Raw genomic sequence first — 15,558 nt, 5'->3', positions numbered from 1 at the left:
TTCTCTTATAATTGTTAAATTATAACATCTTCCCTAACCAGGAAAATTCTAGATGCAGTTTTATAGATGAAAAAATTGCTATGACTATATAAACTCTTCAGACAATATAAACATTCATTTTAGGAGTCTAGCATAATCTTGACACCAAAACCATAAAAGAAAGAATGATTAACCAATGTCACTAGTGAGTATAGGATTCCAGTAATAGAAACAGGTAGCAAGACTCAGTATTACAAAAATATTGTTCTCCCTCAAGTTTTTAGAGATTCAAATAAATCATATTTTAAAATCCAAAATTTATTTCTGAGGAAGCAGGCAAGCCATTCCTAAAATTATATGAAAATGTAAATAACTAAGAATATACAAGATCTCTTGAAGAACAAGAGAATTTGCTCCAAATGGGTAGCAAGGGTTATTATAAAGCACCATAATTAGGAAATGCGATGTTGATAAAGACATGACAAATAGATCAGTGAAATATGATAAAATAAAATTGAAAGTCCAAAAGTAGGTCCACAAATATATAGACACTGACTTATGAAAACAGAACAAGGCAATTCAGAAATAAAAAGATAGTTTTTTCTTATTTATTTTTACATCCTTGCTAATTTTTTTTTTTTCACAATACAGGATTTCTCCACTTAGATGTGGTCACCATAATTCTCCTTCCACCAAAGAAAGCACCCATAGTCTGCCACCATGGTACATTATGCTTCCCCTACCCCCATTTTTTCTCCTTCCTCTCTCCCTTACAAGAGAGAAAAAACTTGACTCCTGCCTCATATCATGCACAAAAATCAATTTTAAGTTTTAAAGGCAAAAATGATACTTAAATATATAATAACATTTCCTTTGCTTTGAAATAGGACCATGGTTTTTGGGGGGTTTTTTGTGTATTATTTTTATTTTTAATTTACAAGTTTATTTTTACACCATTTTATGCCTTTTTCCACCTCTGTTGTTATCCCCATGGGCTTCCCATCACCAAAAAATCCGTATGCCATCACCATAGTAAGGGCCATCTTTTTAAGAACCATGTCACAAGAATAGAAAAATCACCATAAAAGGAAGGTCTTTGAATTAAACTACATTAAAACTAGGAATTTTTTTCATTAATACAACATTAGAAAGTACAAAAACAAAGTAAATTGGGAGAAAATATTTGCTGTGTATTTAATAAAGAAAAGCCTTATATTGAAAATGCATAACACTCTTAGAATTTTTCCAGCCCAAAAGAAAAATTTACAAGAAACTTTAACCAGTACTTCACAAAAAGAACATCTAAATAAGGTAACATGCTCAACTTAAAAATCAGAGAAATGTGAATTAAAACCCCCATGAAATAACATTATGTAGTTGCCAAAATGCCTAAAAAAGGAAAGATTATGACATTGTCAACTATTGATATTTGCAAGGTGGGAGATCAACAGGCATTCTTACACATGCTGATATAAATATAGGAAAACAATTTGGCATTTTAGACTAAAGTTGAACATAAACAGAATCCATGATCTGACAACCGCATTTTTAGGATAGAGAGCCAACAATATGAGGTTGCAGCGTTATTTCAAGTACCAAATGTGTAAAGAAACCAATAGTAACAGAAGAAAGGATAATCTGTGGTACATTCATTCCAAGGAATCATATGCAGAAATAAAAATGGCCTATCTACAGTTACATGGAATGACCCGGACAACTTTCACAAATAAAAGTAACAAAGAAGCCACACAAAAAGTGCACACCTTGTGTCTTGATTCAGACTGTTCTAACAGAAATACTATATATGGGTAGTATATGGGATTGGGTGGGATCAAACAACAAGCACTTATTGCTCATAGTCTGGAGGCTGGAATGCCAAGATCAAGGCATGATAGTCAGAGTCTGGGGACAGTCCTCCTTACTCAGAGATGACTGACTCCATGTGTCCATGAAGGGCAGAAAGGGGAGGGAGTTCTCGGAGGTCTCTTTTATAAGGGTCCTAATCCCTGTCATTTGTAGGCTCCACCCTCATGACCTTATAGGTTCCGGTAGCCCCACCTCCTGATACCCTCAAACTGGGGATTAGATTTCAATGTGAATTTGGAGGGCATGCAAAAAACACTCCATACATAGTACCATGCAAATCAATTATATAAAATTCAGAAGCAAGAAAAACTACAGGTGAAAGGAAACAGGTGAAAGTGAAAGGGCCAGGAAGGAGATTTCTAAAGTGATGGCACATCCTTACATTGACTCAAGCAGGACCGAGACACACACCCCATTTCAGGTGACTCACTCAGCTACACAGCTATTAGAGTATGCTACTTCAGATAAAAAAAGGATGGAATTTTGTCATATCCTTAAAAGTTTATTTCTAGAAATTTTAATGTTTGGTTATACAGACACACACTGTTTAACAAGAATACATTCTGAAACGCATAGTATGGTGGTTTAGCGTTCATTCAAAAGTTGCAGTGTCATCACACAGACCTAGATGGTGTAGCCTACCCCACACAGAGGCAAAGTAGGGTGGCTTTGCAGGACCCCCGTGGCACATTGTTGCTACACATGACTAATGTATGAATACACTGAAATTAGGCTCAAGCATTACTTGCTTCCTTGACTCACACAGTGGTTACACAAGCATTTCACTTGTGATGATTCACAAAACAAAAGACTGTAAACAACTCAAATGCTTCTCAGTAAACCACAGATTCATAAATTATAAGATTTTTAAAAGAATGTGGCATCTCGGGCCTCCTGGTGGCATGCAAGAGGTTAAGTACAGCACTATGAGCTATCCACAGCCATTGCAGCACCAGTTCGATCCCCAGCAAGAAGGTGACCCACATGGCGCAGCAGACCTCCCCTGTCCCACTCTCTGCTCCCCTCAGCAGAACATCTGCCTTTTGGGCTCCCCACTCGGCCTCTGGTGAAACCTGTCACACCCCACCCCCTACCACCTCTGGCCTATATCCCAGTTCTTGTATATATAAGTAACAAATCTTTTTTAAAATTATATAAAAGAATGTGGCACCTCTATATGTACCTACATGGGAAAATCTCCAATATTAGTCAGCAAACAATGTACAACATTGTATGCAGTGTATGCTATCATTTTATTGGGGTTTTAAAGTGAGGTGAATATACATATGAGTGTTTTATATATGCATATATTGTTTCCTGAAAAACAGGTAAAAAGTAAAACCCGGCCCTCCCTGGTGGCGCAGCAGGTTAAAGCACTATACTAAGAAGCTAAAGCCACTTCAGCATGAGTTCGATCCCTGCCTGCCCCAGAGGTGATCCATATGGCGAGGCAGACCCCTCCTGACCCGCCTGCTGCTCCCCTCAGCAGTGTTACTTTGTTGACCTGCCTGTTCTGCTCCCCACTCTGACCCTGGTGAAGCCTCTCACTGCCCCTGTGCCTCTGGCCTATACCCCAGTTCTTATGAACAAATAAATAAATCTTAAAAAAAAAAAAAAAAAGAAAAAGCAGTAATGGTTATCTCTGAACTGGAGAACTGGAACAACAGCTTATGGGTGGAAAGGAAACTTTACCTGTTGGCATCATGTGAACATAAGCTTTTAAAAATAATTAATGAAAAGGTGGTATAGGTATATCTATTTTTATAGAAATAAGTCGAGATAATTGTGTGACTCCATTTCACATTTGTGTTTGCATTTATAAGTCTATGTGTGCCAAATGCCCTTTCTTTTGGGAGCTGACATGGCCTGGGTGGAGGCTGGGACACATGTGTCCAGGGGCAAGTCCGGAAGCAAGCAGAGACAGGTGGAACAGCCAGAGCAAGTGCAGGTCACCAGTCTGGACAGGGCCAGAGGCAGGGATGATAAGGCCAGCGACCAGCTAAGATGCTCAGGGCAGGGAAACTAGTCAGAAGCAAATTCATCAGATGCAAAGCACCTGAAGAAAAGAGATCATGGCTCTAGAGAGGGAAATGCCGATGACAGCTCTCAAGAGCCTGACATGGCTGGCAGAGTTTAACAGGCCAAGGACAAGACACCAACCTTTTAGTTTGTTGTATTGATCCAAAATATGATCACCCCCAGAATAAAATCTATCTCCTCCATGATACTTATTTATAGTGCTGTGCACACAATGGTCTTCAAAAGGAGCTGTCGATTCACACATTTCCTAAAGCATTAAGATGTAAACTTTCCTCCCAGTGGCTCAGCAGCTCTTCATACTGTCAGCCTGAGAGTAAGTCTGAGCCACTGATGATGGGCAAGTGAGAACGCACCAAGAGGCCCGCCTTTGAGTCTCTGTGTCTCCGAGCTGGTCTGACCATCAAGATTTCAATCACATAGTCCACACTTTCCACACTATTTCTGTGAAGTAAATCTATCCTGTTGACGACCATCATTTCAATATTTTACCTTTCAAAATTGTTGAAGGGTTATTCATACCTTTTGAAGAATACATTCTGGGGTAACAGACGCCATACTGAGGGCTCTGGTGCATCTTCCCAAGGACTCTCGGGCTCCCACAAGGGCAGAAAAGCCTGTAAAGGAAACAAACTGAACATAGGTGCCCTGCCAAAGCCACGATTTGAAGGAGATCCATTTTCAAGTTAGCTTATAGCCAAGAGTCCTTTTGCCATTTAACACATCTATAGCTTCTACATAGTGATGCCAAGTTGATTCTCGGTGCAGTTTTTTGTAAATCACATCCAAAATATGATTTAAAAAAAAAAAAAGAAGAAATGCACCTTCTTATGAGCCCACTGTGTACTTGAAAGACCCAGTGCACAAATCATTTGCACCTGTACCATTTCCATCCCGTTCTAAGCTAATTTTAAAAAGGCTCTGAAAGCCTGCCAACAGCACATGTGCACAGAAGATAAAATGTAATAGCAATTAATCCAATCATCTCTGATTTAACGTTAATTTAACCCAGTGGATTATGCCTTGTTTTGTGTGCAACTGTGTTGATCCTGCTACATTTCAGAGAGCCCCCAAATCAATCAAGTCACAATCCCTAATTGCAGTCAAAATGGGGAATTCCACTCAGCAGGGCCCTTCTCTAGAGTATCTATTCCTCCCAAGGAAGAAAGGGAAGTCAAAGAAAGAGGCGTCTCTAATAGCAGGCTGCTAACATTGCAGCTGATGGTGTCAGGACTCGCTAAGAAGAGTGGCCTCGTGTTTGCTGGCATATTCAATTGCACTGGGGCTTCTTGCCAGAATGAACAGGAAAGGGCCATCAGAGAAAAGCCATGGAAGCAGAGCTGCTCCTTAAACTAGAAACAAACAACAAGCAAAATAAATAAGTAAATTCTGAGGCTACATTGCTTTCCTTTCCCTTTATTTACAATATAGATTGAATGACTATAGCAGTTAAAGACCTGAATTAGGACAGCTGTAATTGAAAACTAATACCATACTACCCCCTGGGTCTGTTTTAACTGGGTTAGAGTGTAGATCTGCATTCTTGGGCCAACACTGATTGTGAGAACATTTGTATTACCATGCATAAGGAATAAAGAAAGTTTCAAATTGCTAATTCCTCCTTTTTGGGATTTATTGAGAATTGAAATAATAAAAAGTGTTATACCTGGGCTCAGGGACAGCCCCAGAAGTTCAATTATAGTTCAGCCTTAGTTAAGGATTAGTTAATAGATACTTCACATAAAGTGCTACCATGTTCTTTTTTCATAATTTTTCTCTCCCCTCCTCCCTTCCTTTGCAGCTGAGAATAATTAACTGTTCTTTTGTGAGTGTCATTTGTTCTCAAGGAATTAAATGCCACCTTATTTCCCAGAACAAGAATTCAACTGTCATAATTATAGCTTCATTTCAGAAGCAAAAAAAAAAATCATAATTTATTACAGATTGTTCAGCATGTGAGATAGGTTTAAATGTCATTGGAAGTAAATTGTGGCATGTCATGAAGGGGTTTTAGCCACCACTGTAATTGATTTATAATTTCACATTTAAAATGAACAACATTCACCCATTGTTCTCATATTATATAACTCTGACAGCATCCCTTGAGAATGAGGCATTCAACTTGGTCAATACACAATAATAATAACAACAATAATAATAATAACAATAACAATGATATGCCCATTTGAAAGATAAGTAGTAAAATTAGCATAAGTACTAAGAACATATGTGTTAAAAATGGAACTCAATCTCTGTAATACAAGGTAAAATTCTACTTTAGAGGGAATGCATTTGGATATTATCATTGAACTCCATAAAATTAAATGACTCTCAGGGGTTTTAATGAAACCCATAAAATTAAGGACCATCAGAATTAAGGTTTATACTATTCTCTACCCTGAGTTGTAAGGAAAGATACAATTACTGGAGGATGGAGATGAATTTTTCCATTTCCAGTTTCAAAAGATTCCAATTTGAACAGCAATTTATTGGGTTTGCAGTGTGACCTGGTCCCCCAGGATTACACAGTGATGATAGCTGGTATAGTGGGGGAACGATAGGAACACCTGCTTAGGCCAGTAAGTGCCAGTGGATCTATTTGGTGAAAATGAAGTGAGTCCTGTATGGTTCTCATACCTCAAAATCATATCAATGGGCTTATGCCATCAGTATTTGGATACAGAAGCAAACACAAACTCACACAATGACAGGGACAAACCACACGATTAGTGACCAACCCATATGATCCAATGGTAGAGGCAAAAATCAACCTTCCTCCATCCCCTGATCTTTTGAACTCTTATTTTTCTCACATTGAAGGCTTTGCAAATGTGATTAAATTAAAAGGTCTTGAGACAGAGACTATTCAGATAGGCCCTCAATGTTGTCATAAATGTTTTTACAAGAGAGAATTAGAGGAAGATTTTTACTACGGTAGAACAATGTGCAAATAGAGACAAGTGATATGGCCAGGAGCAGAGTGATGCTGGCAGCCTCTGCAAGGGGAAGGAGCAAGGGAGGCTAATCCCCTGCAGTGGCCAGGTGGGGCCTGTGGTACCTTGTTTTCACTCCTAAGTTTAAAAAAACAAAGACATACTCATCATCTTTTCTCTTTTTCCTCTGCCATGAGCCCAGAAGAAATATCCCAGAAAGAAAATGGGGTTGTTCTCCATTAGCCCTGTGGTCATGACCAACTTATGATGGAAATGCAACTTGCTCAAGGAGTCGCCCATCCCTTTTGTACAATGCGAAGCGACTGAGGTTATTTGGTACTACTGTGTGGCTTATCAGAGCTAGCTGATACAACAAACTGAAAGCATACATTGTGAAAATTTTAAGTCAGGCCCATAAGAGATAAATGGGTTATCAAAGGAAAAACAGATCCCAGGTCACATCAGCAGCAACCCAGCTAAACATTTCTCTCTCTTTTTTCTCCCTGCCCTCCAACCCCAGTGGCTTTTGTATTCTTTTATTTGGCTTTGCTTTCAATTTTGCATTGAGTAAAACAAAGACCTTACTACCAACTAACCAGTTGATCTCAACAGACCAACTTCTCTCCTTTGCAAATGACCCTCAGTTGCTACACAATTTAAAGGTCTGTCACCAAAGGCCAGCTAACGTGCTCCAAGTCAGTGACTAAGTCATTTATTCACACCACACACACTCAGTGAACAGAAGTGGGGGAGGTTTACTTCTGAGATCCTCTTGGACAGATGTAAGACATGCAGCTAGAGCAACAAAGAACAGTAGATCAAGAAATACCTTGTAAGCCACACTAAGAAGTCTGGATTTTATCCCAAAGGCAATCAGATGCATTTGAAAGCTTTTAAACTGGGGTGTGGCAAGATCAGATTTGCATTTTGGAAAGATTTCCCTGGCCACTCCAGGAAGGAGGAGTCTGAGAAGGAGCTGGCCACTCTTGGATCAGGGAAGCCAGTGAGACTGCTCCAACATAGCCCAAGTGAGAAATTATGAGAGCTGAGACAGAACTCTGTTTTCTGCTCTGAAATATAAGGGATATAATGAGGGAGTTAACTCATAGTTAGTGAACTGTAAAGCCAGTGCAGACCCACCAAAACTGTCCTGATTTTGCTCTGTCTCACTAAAGAGCTTTGAAAATTTTGCATTCATATTGTGTCTTTTGCTTTAAGTTCCAACGCATAACTTGATTAATTATAAAATGACTCTCTGCTACCTACTCTTTTCTTCTTTCAAGTCCCCTTTCTCCACCCACACAAGAATAGATAAATATATTCCTAACAAGTGTGTTCATTCATTCATATATCCCACAAACGTTTATTGAGTACCCATTATGTAGCGGGCACTGTGCTAGATGCCGGATGCAAAAGAACAAAGCAAAATCCTTACTTGATGGAACCAACTGCCTAATGGGGAGACACATGATAAATACATAAACAAATTAATAATTACAAAATGCAAATGTCAATGCATAAACAGTAACAGAATGCTGAACTCTAGAAGAGCAGCTGTGCATGTATACTCATAGAAATGTCCTGGAAGGCTCACCCAGGAGAAGTGAGTCAGTGGAGATGGGATCATGAATATATTTACATTTAATTAAATCAGTTATCACTCTAGAGAGGAAGTATTGGTACTACTAGTCTGAGGCTTTTATCCCAAGACGCCAACTTTTTTTAAAATATAGGGTCATGGGCCCTCCATGGTGACACAGCAGGTTAAAGCACAGCACTAAGACGCTTAAGCCACTTTCGTATGAGTTCAATCCCCGCCTGCCCTGGAGGAGATCCACATGGTGTGGCAGACCTCCTGACCCGCCCGCTGCTCCCCTCAGCAGTGTACTTCGTCGATCTGCCTGTTCTGCTCCCCACTCTGTCTCTGGTGGCTCCTCTTACCCTCCACATCTCTGGCCTGTACCCCAGTTCTGTATGAATAAATAACAAAAAAATAAATAAATCTTTATATATATATATATATATAGGGTCATAGTCTCCAAACTGCAAATAAGACTTACAGTGGCAGAGGTAGAGTGCAGGAGGTGGGGAAAGAGAACCCCGGTACACAAAACATTTGTTTTCCATCTCTGAGTATACTGAGGCATTAACACCCAGGCGACTTCTGGGATAGGCTCAATGAATTCAGTCATTCAGTCTTGATTCAGGCCCTCAAATAGGTCTTGTGTGAGACCAAGGCAAGCCTGGGCTGATAGGACTGATATATGTAGGGCTGAGTTCTGACGTTGGATTGACTGGCACAGCTAGAGCTCATTTTCATGACATAGAACCAAGGTGCTTATTAATGCTTTCTTTTTAAATGACACCAGTGAAAGAAAAATGATGTTCCACTTTAGTTAAAAGTAGTCCTAGCAAATCGCTCAGAGATTGAAGTCCCCAGATGATTCACCCACTAGCATTAGTGTTGGCCATTTTGCAGCAGCCATTTCTCCTAACGACAAAAAGGGTGTGCCAGAAAAAGAAACGCAATTCCCACTGTGGGTCTCCTCAAGTTAGGGCTTTTCTGCAGGCTGCAGGCGGCAGAAGCAGTTGACAACAAGACTCTGGCCACCTGGCCACAAACAGCAGGATAGTAAACACTGAAGGTCACTGGCGAACAAAGTGGGATTTAGACCACTAGCCAGTAGGTAAAAGACCTTCTTCTACTTCATCCCAGCTCTTGTAGGCCACCCTTTCATCTGTCATCATTTCCCCAGGCCCAATAATTTGATAAAAAGAAATTTGATTAAGTGCAAGATTTACGAGGTTTCACACTGAGACAAATTGTAATTCAATACAAGCCCATTTCAGAAAAAGGGCTAGGATATAAACCCAATTCCTTATTCCTTTATCTAAAACCTCTACACACACACACACACACACACACACACACACACACACACACACACACTGGCAACTTGTCTCTCAGACTAATGACAATTACTCACTTTGGGCATTTGGCAGATATATTAGGACACTACTTTGGCAGTGATCAAAACCATCCTCCTTTATGGTTCTTAATCAAAAATTTATTTCCCATTGACTAACCCCAAGAAAAGGTTATCATCTACTTTAGTCTGTACTTAATTCACTACTAATAAGAGATTCTTTTCTCTCCCAGTTTCAGCAATGCAGAATTACCATCATTCCCAAGACTTCTTTGGGTTCCTTGACCAGAAGAGGCGTTTAGCTATGTCATCCATGATGTATTGCACATTTAATTGCACTATGCAGCTATTCAAAAAGCATTCAGAAGTAATCATTTAGCATTAATATCCCAGGGCAATCCAAGGTCACAGTACATTAAAAACTAATTCACAGTGGTTCAAGAACGCATTTTTCATATATAGAGTAACATAATTCTTTTATGATAAAAATGATAGTGGTATTACAGAATGATGAGATACAAGATATTCTGAATATCCATCATTGGGCCTACTGTATAAATGGCAAAGTCAGACCTTTGTTCTTCTCATAATTCAACATACCACTCATCTATATTAAACACGACTGACCATGTTCACCTTTTATATGACTGATCATATTTTAAAGAGCAACAAACAGCTGCATATTTATTATCATAGCTAATACAAACATTTAATACGTATTGTGACAATTTCACACTCAAACTTTTCTCTTATTGTTTATGGTTAGTATAACATCCAAAATTATAAAATCTGCATGAATAACCAAAAGCATTTCGTGAAAGGTTACACATATATCTGTGTATGTCTCTGTCTGTGTGTCCTATTAACTTCTTCCAAGAATGCTATGGAATATAAAATTATTATAACTTTCATCAAACATATATCATGTTAAAATAATAGTGACCTGAGGCAATGTGCTTGCTCTACAATGTAGAATGGCAAGTTTCATCCTCCAACTCTATCAGCTCTCACACCCCAGAGCATTAGCAGTGCTGTATTACAATTTGCTGACATTCAGCAGGCAACATAGCAGGAATTATTTCAACACTACACTGGGAATATGTCATTTATTAATATATTAAACTCTGCAGAGTTTAGTACATACCAGACCACATTCCCAACCCACTGCTTTCTTATTCATTTATATTTCACATCCCAAATCCATCTTCCCAATCAGTCCATTTAGACTGCATAGAAGTCAAAAGTCATGTTCTATTCAGAGGGTCATTCTAAACAACTAAGTATCAATATAACCCCACGTTTAGGGCACTGCTCCAGGTATTGCACCTAGTTGAGTTTGAGGTTAAAGTGAATGTTGGCCATTCCTATAATGGAGACAAGATAAAGATAACAAGTGAAAGATAACATTTGTCCAGTGATAACAGAAAACTGGACATGCCATGAAGAACTGCCAGTAAGTGATGCAGAAATTCAAGTCTGAGCTTAGAAGCTGTATCTTTACTGATCTCCATCTGCCCTTTCACTCAGGCTGCAGGACAGTCATGCTATTGATCCTGGAATATGGGTTCATGATGTAACACCTAAGCTGCCTTTCTCCAGACCAGAGAAGGTCTTTTCCTTTGCTAGAGAAAAGAATTGGAAGGGATTTGCTAAAATAAGAGAAATATATGTATGTGATCTTGGAAAGTTATCTTCAGGGTGAGCAAGGAGATGAGTGACTTCAACTATTAGAAATCTCTATTTTTCAAATGATTTTTTAACACAGGAAATCACTTTTAGGTGAAGTAGGGAAACCAGGTACTCTGAATCCAAGTATGTTTAAGTAGAAATTTTGTAGCTATTTGACTATCAGCTTTCCTAAGGATAATCCATAAATTCACCAACATATAGAATGAGGGGATTCTTCAAATTCACAACCAAGGTGCTTTGGCCTATTAGTCTTTTGGTAAGGAAAACTGAAGTTTTTCTCTGTCTCTCCCACTCTCCCTTTCTTATTATTCTAATTCAAAATTATCCACTTGGATGGAGATGATCGTGGAAAAATTGATTCAGGGACCACCTAAAAGACAAGAGGAAACTTTTTGTCTTACTTTGCAGATGATGAAATTAGAATTCCAAATGGTTTAATCACTTGCCCTAGGTCAGTAAGTTTATGAGCACTGGGGTCAATAACCAAATTCTTATACAGTTAAACAGAACCACTGGAGCCAGATCTGAATTTTCATTTTAGTTCTACTCCTTGTGTGACCTCAAGCAAGTTGTCTGAGTTCTCTGAGCATTGACTTCCTTTTCCTTTGATACAAATGGAAATTTATATATTGCCTATATCTTGGTATTAACACATGTGAAAAATATCTAGTTAGTACTTGCAACATAGTGGGGACTCAGAAAGTGTTAGTTTTTTTCTTGTTATACTATATTCCCCATGTCATGCCACAGGAGAAGCATTTGGTCTAACACTGAGTTGTTGTTAGCAACCATTGTTATAGTGTCTCCTTGACTGGGATTTAATCTCTGTGTCCTACTGCCCTCTTCTGGATATCAAATATCAGATCTGCTTGTAAATTCAGTTTATTGGTCCTGTATGTGACTCTATAATGACCACTCCAGGGATGCAATGGAAGCAATGGCTGGATACAGTAAGTATACATGTACAAAAGAAGTAAGCTACAATGATAAAGTGATTACTAAATGCCATGCTTAGTAGGTCTAAGCTCTAAAAAAGTGGCTTAAAAATATGGTCCCTTTCATGTGGGTGCCTAGAGTCTTACTCTGTTTGACAGTCCCAAGCTAGTCACAAATACTGGCCAAAGATGTAAATAAACAGACATGAGGAAACAAAATGAAAACCACATTGAAATTGACTAGGAAGGTAATCCTAAACTATTTGAGATTAATCACATTCCCCAGTCTATTTGTTTAATCACCGAGTGTTAGAGTATATTTTCCTCCAAGTTTTTAAACTTTAATTAAATTTATTCAGAGAAATATAATCCATCTGTTTCTAATTTATTTGTTACAAATTGCTGTTTTGTACCAAATAATGACCACTACAGCAAAGACATAAGTATTGAGGTGTGTCAGAGTTTGCCTTGGATGGTGAAATGTATCATATGAATTACAAAATACTTGAGGTGCAAGTAATAGGCATAAGAAGGGATAATTTACAAAGATTTGAAATAACCAGTGATTCACTTATTTCAGGTAAATGGTGAAATTCAAACATCTAAAAGTTAATTGAAAAGTAATAATCCATTTTGTTACATGTTAATGTAGCAAAGATATAAGAACATGAATGACACAAATTTTATTTTTGAGAAAAATTTGAAACAACTAGAGACAACATCTTATACTTTTCAACCCTCAAAATTAAATTTAATTCGGTCTATCCAATATGATTTAGGAAATTAGGGGAAATTAGTAATTCTTGATTTGGAATAGGTAGATGAATTAGTGGATTGGTGGATGGATAGGCGAATTGTTCAACAGAAGGAATCGTCTCACAATTTAAAATTTTTAATAAATATTTTACAATTATTTCTCTTATCCATATGTCCTCAATAAAAATCATTTTTCCTTATCACAACAAATATTTGTTTTATAAGTCACACTATCTGAATGAAGATACACATTATTTAAAAGCAAGCTACAACAAAAGATTCGTTATATTACATTTGAAAAGCATGTAAAAAACTATCAATGTTCTGAATATAAACCTTTAAATAAAATGATTGTTTTCTTGTGTCTCATGATATCCGTGTTTGTGTCTTACAAGTTTCTATTATCACATGCTGAATGTTAAAACAGAATTGGCAAATTTATTAGAAAACACTGAGACATGACCTTGTTTAAACTTGAGACTCATACGTGGGAAATAACATTTTCAACATCACCTAGCAAAAGAGGCAAGAGTAGGAGCCAATCTTAGAACTAAAATACACTAGACATCTGTTATATTCTCTTTGGGAAATACAGGGAATACCTCAGGGACACAAGCATACCTTCAAAGCATACACACAAGGTACACACACACACATACCATGCAGGCACCCATGCAATCATTTAGCAACACTAATCAAAACCCAATTTAAAAGTTATCTTCTTTTATTTTTAAAGATTGATTTATTTGTACATACAGAATTGGGATACAGGCCAGAGGTGCAGGGGTGGTGAGAGGCTTCACCAGAGACACAGTGGGGATCAGAACAGGCCAACTGATGAAGTACACTGCTGAGGGGAGCAGCAGGCAGGCCAGGAGAGGTTTGCCATGACATGTAGGTCACTTCTGGGACTGGGGATCAAACTCATGCTGAAATGGCCCCAGCTTCTCAGTACTGTGCTTTAACCCACTGCGCCACCCCAAAAGTTCCCTTCTTAAATAAAACCTAACTGCCCCTACAGAATGAGGACACTTTTCTTTCTTACCTATCTTCTTGCTCATTCTTTTATTGTTTATCATTTAATTATTGTTTCTCTACTTATTTAAACTATAAATCCAACACAAGTATGATCTAGGTCTTATTCGAATAGTTCCCTGCAACATCCTGACATATAGAACATATTAGATGATTCAATAAATGTGAATCATTTGCATAAATGGGTAACATAATTCAAAGTATTCAATTACTTTGTATGTTGCATATTAAATATTTGAGTCAGCTGACTCCCAAAACACTCTACCTCTCAGTTACTTCAGGAGAGGTGAGTTTTCAATCACACATAGTATTAGACAAAGACTGGATAACAACTTGGTGGGAACTGAAACATGAAATGGATATTGGACTATAGAGCCTTGTTGGTTTCTTCAAAATCTGACCTGCTGTAATTACAATATGGGATACATCCTTTCTCATCTGCTCACTTACCTTCTTCTTTCTTTGTGAGCAGCTACTGAGGCAATAGCATTAAGTTCTTGAATATCAGAGATGTTTTGCAAAAACTAACAAATTGCTAAAATGTACTAGCTGTTTGTTAGAGTGTAGACTGGTCTAGCCCCTATGGAAAACAGCATGGAGGGTCCTCAACATATTATCAGTAGCTACGACCTAGCAATCCCTGCTAGGTATATACATGAGCAATGCAAAAACCCCAGCTATAAGGATACCTGCACTCTTATGTTTATTGTAGCACTATGTACAATAGTCAAGTTGTGGAAACAAAGTGCCCAAGGACAGGAAGAGTAGAGTAAGATGTGATACATATATGTTATGACATACTACTCAGCTTTAAAAAAAAATAACAATAATAAAGTGAACTCTTACCATTTATGACAATATAGATGGAACTGGAAGGAATTATGCTAAGTGCAATAAGTCAGAAGGAGAAGGATAAATACTGGGTGGTTCCACTTATGTGTGGGATACAGAGAAACAAAACAAAGGAACTGACAAATGTAAACCAAAACAAACTCTAGAAATATGACTGCAGAATTGAGGCTTCTACTTGTACAGAATTGAGGGTGAGGGTTGAGTGGGAACAAAATGGGAGGGGTCCCAATGGTAAAGGATGTGTGGACGTACTAAGTCATGTACAGTGTTGTAACCTAATGTTAGCACAATAAAAATTAAATAAAATGTACCAGTGAGGGAGGCCCTGGTTGCACAGATCCCCTAGGGAGTTTGAAATATCTCTTAGCATCTTGTACTTTCTAAGGTTGTCCAGCATTTTTCAGTGATTTCTAAATTAGACTTCCTTTCACATTTTCCTGTCAGGGACTCACTTATTTTGGCATTCACTTTTCTACCAGTTTTAACAACAACTGACACAAGCACTACTATCTGAAGTTCTATGCTGGAAAATTTATATCTGTCGTGTCA

At 38.1% G+C, this 15,558-nt stretch overlaps 1 long non-coding RNA gene across 1 annotated transcript in view; it reads right to left on the bottom strand.

Moving 5' to 3' along the window:
* Positions 1-4,410: 4,410 nt before the first annotated feature.
* LOC105853442 overlaps positions 4,411-15,558 on the bottom strand; it is a 58,331-nt gene continuing 47,183 nt past the window's right edge. The window contains exon 4 of the long non-coding RNA XR_001145290.1: positions 4,411-4,499. This is a non-coding gene — a long non-coding RNA (uncharacterized LOC105853442). The remainder of the gene's footprint in view (positions 4,500-15,558) is intronic.

The sequence above is a fragment of the Condylura cristata genome, unplaced genomic scaffold, assembly GCF_000260355.1.
Source record: "Condylura cristata isolate star-nosed mole 26May11 unplaced genomic scaffold, ConCri1.0 scaffold00009, whole genome shotgun sequence".
NCBI lineage: Eukaryota > Metazoa > Chordata > Mammalia > Eulipotyphla > Talpidae > Condylura > Condylura cristata.
This window is presented reverse-complemented; position numbering and strand designations above follow the sequence as displayed.